Consider the following 10805-nt stretch of genomic DNA (forward strand, 5'->3'; position numbering starts at 1 on the left):
TGAGCCCCCACTTGTCTCAGAGCTCCTGGATTTGTGGTGTTCATTGACACACCTGAACGTGGTTGGTGTATGGCATGGTGAAAGGAATGGAACAGCTCATTTTCTGTCATTCTAGAAACATGTGTGTCCAAATGACGTTTGAATTCTGCAGGCATTTATCCCTGTGGGAAGCAATCCAAATGGAAATTGGTATTTCTAAATCTGTGCTGTTCTTGGATTGCAAGTGGGTGGGGGCAGGAGGGGAAAACTCCCCATTTTCTACATTTCCATTTGTCGCATCCCATGAAGGTTACAGAGCAAGCAAGAGTAGAGCCTGACCCACCCTTGTGTGCATGCCACATTTCATGAGGAGGATTCATCTTTTCATGCTGTCGAAGGCAGCTAAGTACTGTCCTGGAAGAGTCACGCTTTCTCCTTTTTGTTATTGTGGCTGGTTGTTTGGATTCAATTAATTTAATACATTTTTAATAGCGCAGTGCTGCCATCTCTCCAGTACCTTGTAAACAACAATTTCTGCTGTAAGCAGTCAACCAAGTGTCTAGTCATCACAGGGATTGGATGTTACCATTATGATCTTGGACTTACTGCGACTAATGTCTGAACCGCAACAAATTGCTATACAGGCCACAAGACTGTAAAACCAGTAATTATTTCTGTTCTTATAACTACTATGAACAATAATTGTATACGCTTTAAGACAATTGCTGGATATGCTGACAAGGGATTATGATGCCAGGGCCAGAACAGAGACAGAGAAGTAGATGGAAGATAGGACTTCTTCTGAGGACCTTCTCTTGCAGATGGCTAACATAGAAGCAAATGTGTCAAGGGGAAAAAAAAATAAGAGGCAAGGAGACACGCTCAGCGTTATATGGTGAATTTCCTAGAACAGAGTAGTAGCCTGTAATCCTGAACCACTGCTAGGCTCACATCATTATCCTGTTCATCCAAACAAAAATATGGCATACAGAAGCCCCAGACACTTTGTTTATTGTGTGCAATCAGTTCAACTTGTCACTTCATCTACACTTTCTGTTACCCAGTGTTTTCCTTAGAAGCTTCTAATAAAAGATTCAGGTGAAAGATTTCTTGAAAATAAATAGCTATTTGTGAGTCAGTGCATCCTATTGGATTTCACCTGCCGTGGGTTTTGGAGGAGAGAAATTTAGAAGGAGCGATAGACAACACAGATTTAAATGACTGGTAGGTTAGTTTGAGGGCTTGCCAATACCATATAATGGCTGTGTATCCTGTTGTCAGCCTGCAAGGCACTGTCTTCAAGCTTGAAGGACTACAGCCCACATGGAGGCAGAACGGTCTGTACTTTTGTCATCTCTAATGATAGTGGGGGAGTTGATTTCCTTCCAGAACTTTGTTTGTGTGTTCCTGGTACCTATCCTCTTGTGCTGAATAAATACTGTGTGGGAGCGCAAGGAGGGATGGCTGACTTCTTTAACTGCAGTGAGAGAGTTCTTCTGCTAATGAGGGTTTACTTCTACTAAGAAGGTCCTCTACTAAACAACAGCAGAGATGCTTTTAACTCCATCCCAGCACAGTCAAAATGTCTGGACTGTCTTCTCCCCTGCACTCCACCTCTGATTTTGGGGGTAGAAGGATGATCACAACTAAAGAAAACACTCCCAAATGTAATACTCCCCTAAGATGTGCCGTGTTTTTCTCACCATTTTCAGGGCTTTCACTGGTGGGTGAATACATGGTGGAACTGAGCTTTGGAGCCCACCGCTTCAATCTGCTGAACAGCAGTGTCAGGAGTCACAGCTGCAGTCTGGAGATTGGCAGCCCCCTTGCTTTCATGCACCTTGCCAGTGGGGAGGCTGGCATAGCAGGAGTGCAGATACCTCTCCTTGGCTTTTTCCGTGGGGTGAACAAATGAAAGAAAGAGATGTTTAAGAGATGTGTCCATTAAGCCAGTGTTTCAAGTTCCTAAATAATAGGCAGCATTGTGAAGCTTCTCCAGGGAGGAGGCTGCTGGTGGTAGCTCTCTGTGCCTCCCTGCTGTGAGTCATTGTGAGCTCAAGTTCAGAGGAATTGGTACTAAGGAAAAAGCATTGAGATAATAACCTTGAAAAATCAGAAGAGGGAGGGGGGAAAAAGGGAAAGATTTATACACTGAAAAGAGCAGAACTGCCTTACCCTAAAAGCATTCTGTAAATGAACTCCTATGCTTCCCAGCCTTTATCAAAGCCACTGTCTTCTAAGGGTGGAGAGACATGTGCATTGAGATTTAAGGACTTTACATGTTGTGCCACACAGCCTAAGCCAGAGGCTGGTATGCTGCCAGTTTGCAACATGACTCATCAAGGCAATAGAAATGTTTTTAAATCGTATGCTTGCAATTATAAGAAAGAATACTTTGTACTGCCTCAGGAGAAACGGTGTGCCATGATTTCCTTTCTCTAAGCATGCAAGTCTCTAGTGTTAAGAACACTGACCTCTATTCAAGCATGTTTTACCTTTCTAAGAGCCATAGCCAATGCCATGGTGTGTGGGAATTTTGTGGTGTTTGCTAGCTGCCGGGCCTTCTTTTCCTGGAGATAAACATACATTGTGTTATAAGAAGAGCCCTTCAAGTTGCTGTTCTGATTTCTATTCCCTTCTACAGTGTTGCATGCTTTTATTGTCTGTTAAAGGCTAACAGCCTGGAGACCTAAGCTCTTTGTTTATCCACAGAGTGAAATTCCTCTCTCTGTAGAGGGGATGCCAAAGTCACTAATTGTCAATGACACTGTTGCACACAAGAAATATGCTTTCTCTATTTTTCAGCCACAATAATTTTGCCATGTGAAGGAGAGTTCCTGAAATGGAAGCTGATTTGGACAATTTATCTGACAGAGGCAATGGGACTTCAGCTTGAGGACCTAGATGACCCCAAGTGAAAGTGAGGGGAAGAATGGTGGTTCTGTCAGATAGAGGGTCTTTTTCTTATGCCTTACCTATGCTCTAAACCCAAATGCTTTATGTGGACCAATCTCGAGAACTGGACTGTGCAGTCAGTGGTGATCAGTAGGACCCATATGCTAATGACAGTGTCCTTGTGGGGTGAGCACAGAACAGTTTAAGATAGGAACTCCAGGCACGCACACACCTCCACATTTGGCATCATCACCATCAGAGTGCAGGACTCAAATGCCAAAGATTTTTTGATCATTTTTTATTAATCTTAATCAGTTTAAAATTATCTAATGTATTCCACTGAGCTCCTTTAGCTTTCTGCTTTTCTCAGCTCTATATGGTTTATTGATAGGCATACCTGGTATCTGCTGGTCTGGGGATTGCTCATACCTCCTATCCTTAAGCAGCCTAAAATGTTGGTGATCCTATTGTCATTATTTTAAGGACATAAAGAAAGAGAGGGAGGGAGATCTTGTAACAGAAAAATACTCTTCTAACCTTGCATTGTTAGTTTTGAATGTGGTCCTAACACATGACTCTATCACAACTTGCAAAATAACCTTCCAAAAGCAGAATTCATAGGAGATACAAGCATTTACCAACAGCCGATAAAGAGTAATGTTGAAAGGCATTTTTATTTACTTATTTCCTTCTGTCAAAAGAAGATGCTGCGGGGGGGGAGGGGGGGCAGAATTGAATAAAAAAGCTGAATTTTGATCTTCTCTTTCACATTCTTTTAACAACCATTGAAGTATCATCCTCCAGCCTTACTCATCTCTGAAATCCAAAAGAGCAGGAAGCTTCCATTTAATCTGAGGAAAGATAGTAGCTTTAGCAGTGTTTATTCTGCTGTAGTGTTCTATGGGAATGGCTACAGGGCATCTACTTGAGAAACGTGAAAAGCAGATTTATTTTAATTACATCAATTTATGTTCATTAAAAAGCCTCCTCAATAACTAGCTCTGGTATTGAATTGTTTTCTATCTCTTCCTAATGCACTCAGACAACGTTTATTTAATTTAATTGACAGTAAGGGTGAATTTATAGGACTGTAATTCACACTTCCAGTGAATGGAAAAAAACAATGTGGAACTATATTATTTGCTGCAAAAATGAGGTAGAGAAATTGTATATTCAATTTTAATAGTTTCCCTCATCAGGCTCTCTTAATTGGGTTTCTTTTGCAATTACTCTAGGGCATTTGAAGCTGCCCATGGTGAGAATTTACCAAACACTGAAATAAATGCAAATGTTAGAGGAGTTTTTAACAGTGTAACGGGTTTGCTTCCTTTTCTCTTTGATATAACTTTTTCTGCAGTATAAAATGCTGAGTTTTGAAAAGATCTCCATTCTCTCCTTTTTTTATGGAAACTTTTGCTTCACCATTTCAGCACACTTTGTGGTTTTGGAATGAGTAATCAGAACACTTGTGTTTCCTGAAGGGCCTGTCTGGATCACAGGTAAGAAAGGTGCCTCTAGCTAAGCTGTTCATAGTTCTTACTTAGCTTTTCTATGCTTGGGTCTATGGAAAATAAAGTCTTCAAATAACTTGATCTAAAAGCAAAACAAAAGGGAAAAAAAAAAAAGTCCTATCACACCTCCCCTCCCCCCATCCTTCCTGTTTTCGGAGGCTTTGATGTGTGAAGGTGATATGTCCAAATGATAAGGGAAGACTGGTTTTGTCATGCTCTGCATCACCTCTAAGAAGTCTTGTAAGGCTGAAATCAGTGCTGCCTCCCTCCATTGAAGGGCAGCAGCTGTCTTCGGATGGCTCTCTTCCAGTGGACTCCCATGACCCAGGAGGCACCTGGTTTCTGCCCACTTCCTTCCCGGGAGTAGCCAACCTCCCCTTTTGGTGAGTTCATCCCATGGTGCACATCACCGGCATGGGACTGGCAGTAGGTTAAGTGGGACATCTTCCTCCTCTTCTGTCCTTGTAGGACCCTGCCACAACTTCCAGTGGTGGAAAATTCCCCCCGATCCATCATCTACAGAAGCTCAGTGAGCAAGAGACAACAGTGTGTAACCTTTGACTTGTTTCTGTTTAATACTCCTGAATTATGAGATACTTTTTTGGCATTTGTGCTTTCACGGATTGCGTAGCAAATAGTTTAACCTGGAAGTAAGTGTTCAAAGTGGGCCTAATCTTTACAAGGAGTGAGCAACCAACTGCAACAAAGTCATAGCAGTTTGAGGAGTTTCGGGAGGAAGAAAAGGAGGAAGGGAGAGGGAGCAGAAGGTATTTCTATGGGGCAGTGAATTATATTAAGGAATAAAGTGGGGTCTGACCACATAACCTACCTGCTCATGGGGAGGCAGTCTGTTTTTAAGCTCTGAGTTTTAAAGAAATTGCTCTGTTGCAAGCCGAGGATGTCATTGAGATGACAAGATTTTTTCCGGTACTATAATAAATAAAGGTAAGTATGACATTAGAAATTAATAAATGGAGTTTATTTGTCCAGACAATCACCCTTCAGTGTAGAAATCAAAGGCACCGATGAACTTTAACCTCACTGTGTGAAGCTATTACAATGCACTGATGATTATCAGATCTCAATAACTTCCAGTAATGTGTACGTAGCATCAACAACAGCTATCACACAATTTCATTGGGCTTTCAGATAAGTATCTAGAAGTATAATCAGGTCTTAAAGGTATAAAGAATGCAATTACCATTTTAATATCTCTGCACAGGGAAAAGGGAGATTAATTTTTGTAGGTCTATTTTCGTGATTTTCTTTGTAGGTTGGGAGATATGCAAAAAGCTGGCAACAATACACTAGAAATAAATCAAGTGCTGCTGATAGCTAATTAGAGGAGCACAACTAGATAACAGAATTATTGGAAAAATCAAAATCTCTCCTACTTTAAAATCATGCTGTATTTCTGTTTGGGTTTCCGAAAAGAAAGAGATGAAATTTTGATATTGTTGGCTCTTGTTTCTTAATGAAGTTTTTTAAAGCAGCATTTCCAAAGCAAGACTATGTCTCAGACATCCAGAGAACAGGGAAAAAAATATTGCTTTCCCGTTAGGCTGTATTTATTGTTATAACACTCGTGAGTGTAGTTACTGTTACCTGTCAATTTCTGTATTCTAATACAGGGATATAGTGTGTTTTATAGCTTAATTTCCAGCCCGTTCACTGCTTCCTGATGAGGCTTGCAGAGTTGGTCCAATAGAAAATGAACTTAGTTTCTAAACGCTGTGAATACATGACTGCTTTATTGAGATCCAGTGTAAGAAAAGTGGTATAAGCTGGCAAATCTACCAGAGAGCTGGGCTTATTCTGCAGAAAAGCAGTAGTGTTTTGGCACAGAATCAGCAGGAGATTTGCTGCAAGCGGCTGGTGACCTTCTCTTTTCCTTTATAACTTGATCTGGGCTGAGCATTTGTAGCTGTGCTACATCTGGGGACAGAGGGAGGAAAGATGTATCGTCTGCAGTCTGCACAGCAGTGTGCAGCATCACGTCAAAATCAAGATGGACTTGATAACTCTAATTAGTATTATCTCCCTATAGCATGCTGCCAGGGATGTTGCTAAGATGCTGTGTGGGTCAGCGAGGTGGCAGAACAACAAACGGCAATCGGCAAAAAGAATAGAAACAAACCCTTTAAAGGGCACGTTCCACATCTTCCCTGTGTCTCAAGCATTAGAGATATTGAGCTTATATTTTAGACTGGAGATAAAGTCATGGAAAATCCATGACTTTTAGATCTTGCTACAAATTAATCCATTCACCAGGCAGAAAGTTTTAAAGTGGGTTCAGGCTTGAGGCGGCATACAGATCTCTGCAAGCAAGAGAAAAGTCACAGTGGCTGTGCTGTCACATTCAGCCCATCACACCTCTGACAGCTCCCTGCAACAGGAACAGATAGGTGGCAAATTTTAATGACCCATTAATATAACTGGCCACATTTATATAAATGCTAGGAGCATTGACATCTCCTGCAGCATATTCCTGGGGTGTCAGGTTTTGTGCCTAAGGTGTTGAGATAGTTAGAGGTGTTGCATGGTATTTTCTGGTTTAGGATATGTGGAGTGGGAGGGAACATGATGGGTGCAAAATAAATATGCTTGAGGACCTCTGGAATATTTAGCTATGTTTGCCCAAACTGGACTTGTCTAGGGGTAATATGGAGGCCATAAACTTCTTGCCACGATAACCTTAAAACTATAAATAATCACACAGCTGAATGAAGTCGTTTAATACATTTCTATGCAAAAAACCTCTGTGATTTTAAACCAACCTTAGTCTACTGTCTCTCTTTAAGGAGTTAGATTTATGGCCACTCCATTGGCACCTGTTGTAATGACAAAAATATAATTTGATGACATAAAATTAGTTTTAGCTACTTGGATCTTTTTTCCCCTCTATTTTTTTTTTTTTTTTTTTAGCAAAGAGGATAACACCAGGTTCCCTTTTACTAATAATCATCACTCATGATTTGGAAGATGGTATTTCTTGGCAACCTTTTCCTGCTGTTGCTTTTTCCCTAAGCATCGATATTAAATGCTTAAGAAGAAAACTATTTCAACAACCTGTTTTCCAAAATAAAGTGGGAAAAGAAGGGATCCTTTTTTCCCCATGTATTGCTGATGAACCTTCAAACACATGATTTTGTTTAAAACCATGTATCTGAATTTTCCAGAAGTTTATTCCACAGCATCAGGGGTCAGGAGACCTTCTGTGAGAGCCAGAGCTACAAACCACAACATTTCTGAGAACGGTTAAGGCCCCAGTTACTCACCCACCCACACCTGCATCACTACATATGTTGTCCCAGAGTCCTCTGGCTCAAATCAGTGGGGAGCCACTGCCATGCCTTGGCTGTATCAGCAAGGAGCTTGTTTACAGTCTAACCACCACGATGGCTTGTGTGAGATGCTTTCTCCATAAAATGTCCTAACTCTGCAGAGATAACTGCCTGTGGGCTGTCATCCTGCCCTGACATTTTAAAGTGTTTTAGTTCTGCTGTCTTGCAGTGAATTCCTGTCTCTGCTGGTGCGGGTGATGAGCTGCCTTCAACACAACTGCATCTCCATACATTTCTTTGGGAGTCAGATTTAGTGATCAGTAACAGCTCCCTAGCAGGGCTGATCACCACAGGCTCCTTGTGGAGTCCACAATTACCTTGTGCACAGGGGTAGGAGCTGCCAGAGCATTGCAAGGCAGGGAGGGGCTAGTGAGAACCACAGACTGTGGTGTGACTTTGGATAAGTCCCTTGCCAGGCCTCCCTGTCAGCTGGAAAATAGAAATAATACCATCCTCCTGCCCTACAGAGGTTTGCTCATAAATGCCTCTTCCTTTCAGGAACTATTTGAATTTTACTAAGTCTTATACAATTAGCTAAAGCAGATAGACAAAAACTGATGGGTATCCCTTGCATGAATAGAATTATGTGTTTTGGTAATGCTGAGCACTCAGCAGCCCAGTCCAGTCACTTGCATAGAATAAAAAGAGCTGGTCTTAACTGCTTGCACCACAGCTAGAAAAACAGATAATGGATATACTCATCAAGTCTTTATTTAAAAAATTTAAATTAGAACAGCTATAAATACAAGAGAAGTATGTCTGTAATTTCTGTTTAATTTAAACAGACCTTTTAAATCCTTCCCATCACTGGTATTGGGGTTTTATTCATTGTAGTCACTGAGGATTTCCAATTGGCACCTGCCCCTTGGGGTTCTCAATGTCCTCTCCATCATCCCTAACCTGTGGTACCAATACAGCTAGTACGAGCTGCAGCTGAAGCACAGAATTGCTCTGCTATAAAAATATGAGTAGTGGGATTGCAGCTGTATAGCCCTCCAGCTACTCTACCCATACGTGTTTAAAATGTATTTGCTCCCACCGTATTTGTGAATCAAGTTGATGGTATTTGTAGGGCAGTAGCTAACAGGTACTCTCTGAAGCAGGAGGTGAAGGGAAGCATATGGTCTCGCTTGTAAGTATGAATTTATTGTCCATTTGAAAGGGGCAATAGTCTTACTACTGATAGAAAGAGGAAGGGTTTTCTTCCAAAGCAAAAGACCTTAGTGGGGTGGTGGGGTTTTTTTTTTTTTTTGAAGGATGAGGACCAGAAGGAAAGAAATAGATTCTTCCATTTCATGTGTGTTTCCTTACAGACGCGGGAAGTGTTGGCGTTCCACAGAAAAGCCAGAATTTTATGCCAAAAGCAAGTAGTTCCTTCAGTTTGTTTATTTACTCAAAACAAAAGCTATACATCAAAAATACTTTTGGTAGAAATGTGTCTTCGGATATCAGCACATGGAGACAGGAGATACAGATGAAAAATTCTGACCAACTGTGTTTTATTTTTTACTTCCATAGGAGGTTGTGCTTTAAAGAGAGCTTTGACTTATTACTGGAACAGAAAATGTTTTCATTAAAAACAAAAAAGATGGGAGAATGAAAAAAAAAAAACCTTCAGAAAACTCTTTCAAAATCAAAAATTACTCTCTGTGACTGCTTCTGTGGGGCCCTTTCATGTCCATGTCCTCTGGACATTTGAGCAGAGAGCGAGGCTGGCACAGAGGCTGGGGAAGAGCAGTTTATGCCTGAGTCTCACATCACTCAGCACTGTGCTGGAAATCACGTGTGAGCGGGGCTGGCCAGGTTCATCGCTGGGCTAAGCACAAGAGAAAAGTGCCACGCGGCTGAAATAAATAAGCATGGCAGAGCAAATTTTGACAGTTATGCTAAAGTAATTTGAATTAGACAAACCTTTGATGTCTACAAAGCTGGACTTGATATCCCAGTGTGAGCAGGTTTTCCCATTATATGTTCATTTACGAATTTTTTTACTCCAGGTTGGGCAGAAATAACACAGAAATGGCTTTCTGACAGACTCATATGCTTGCTTCTGAACTCCCAGGGAACAGGGATCTAGCCAGATAAAAACCATGACTCTTATTCCTTGCTTACTCCTTTATCACGTAAGTGTAGATTTGTGTGGAAAAGGTTCATTTTTTGAAAAGTTATTCCAAATTCTTACTTGGTTACAAACCATAATAATACAACTTATAAAATGAGGGGTAAATCTTCAAATGGTGCAGAGGATTTGCTGCATTGAATGTGTGGCGGTTCTATGCCAGGTGGATCTAAGTGCAACTAATAACCTGTAAGGAAGGTCAATGCAGAGGAGGCAAGGTACATTTTTAATTTACACTCTCATGTAGCTTGTGGCAGGTGTTGAAGCTGGCATCACTGATGAAGGGAAAACATAAAAGATATGGGAAGATGTCTGGCATTATCAGTTTTAAGTCATGCACTTGAAAATGATACAGTGTGAAAAGCAGAGACTTAATGTGGAGAATTTTATACTTCAGCAAGAATGCTTCTACTCCTGCTGATGAGCTGACATTTGTGGTCAGTTATTTCCCAAAGGTAATGGCAGTTTTATAATTAGGCCCTGAGTTAGCAATGCCTTGCTGCTCATGCCTCACCCCATACAGATTTGCAGTGTGGAGGATTTCAGTTGTGGGTGTGATGTTTGACATGCGCTGACCAGAAGTAACTGGAGTAAAGGAAGAACTGGGATTAGTCCAAGTGTGTTTGTTCAGCACTGAGGCTTTTTGAATTGGGCTTCCACTTCAGTGAATTCTTCAGGTTCAGGAAGTGTTCATTAGATGAATGGGAGTATGTATATTTGCAAGAAGACCTTTGTCACCCTGGGATTAAAGCATGACCATGTTGCCTGGGGATGCAGCAGGAATGGCCTCATGCCTCCCAGCTCCCCACTGTGCTGAGAGCGCTCACAGGGAGAAGTGCTGTCCAGGAAATGCTTTCTCATCATCCAAAATTTTTGTGTATTTTCCTGATAGCTAATGGCTTGTGTGGAGTGAAACCTTGCTTTCCACTGCCACAAAACAGAAATGTGTCAGGCGGT

The sequence above is a fragment of the Strigops habroptila genome, chromosome 4, assembly GCF_004027225.2.
Source record: "Strigops habroptila isolate Jane chromosome 4, bStrHab1.2.pri, whole genome shotgun sequence".
In the NCBI taxonomy this organism is placed as follows: Eukaryota; Metazoa; Chordata; class Aves; order Psittaciformes; family Psittacidae; genus Strigops; species Strigops habroptila.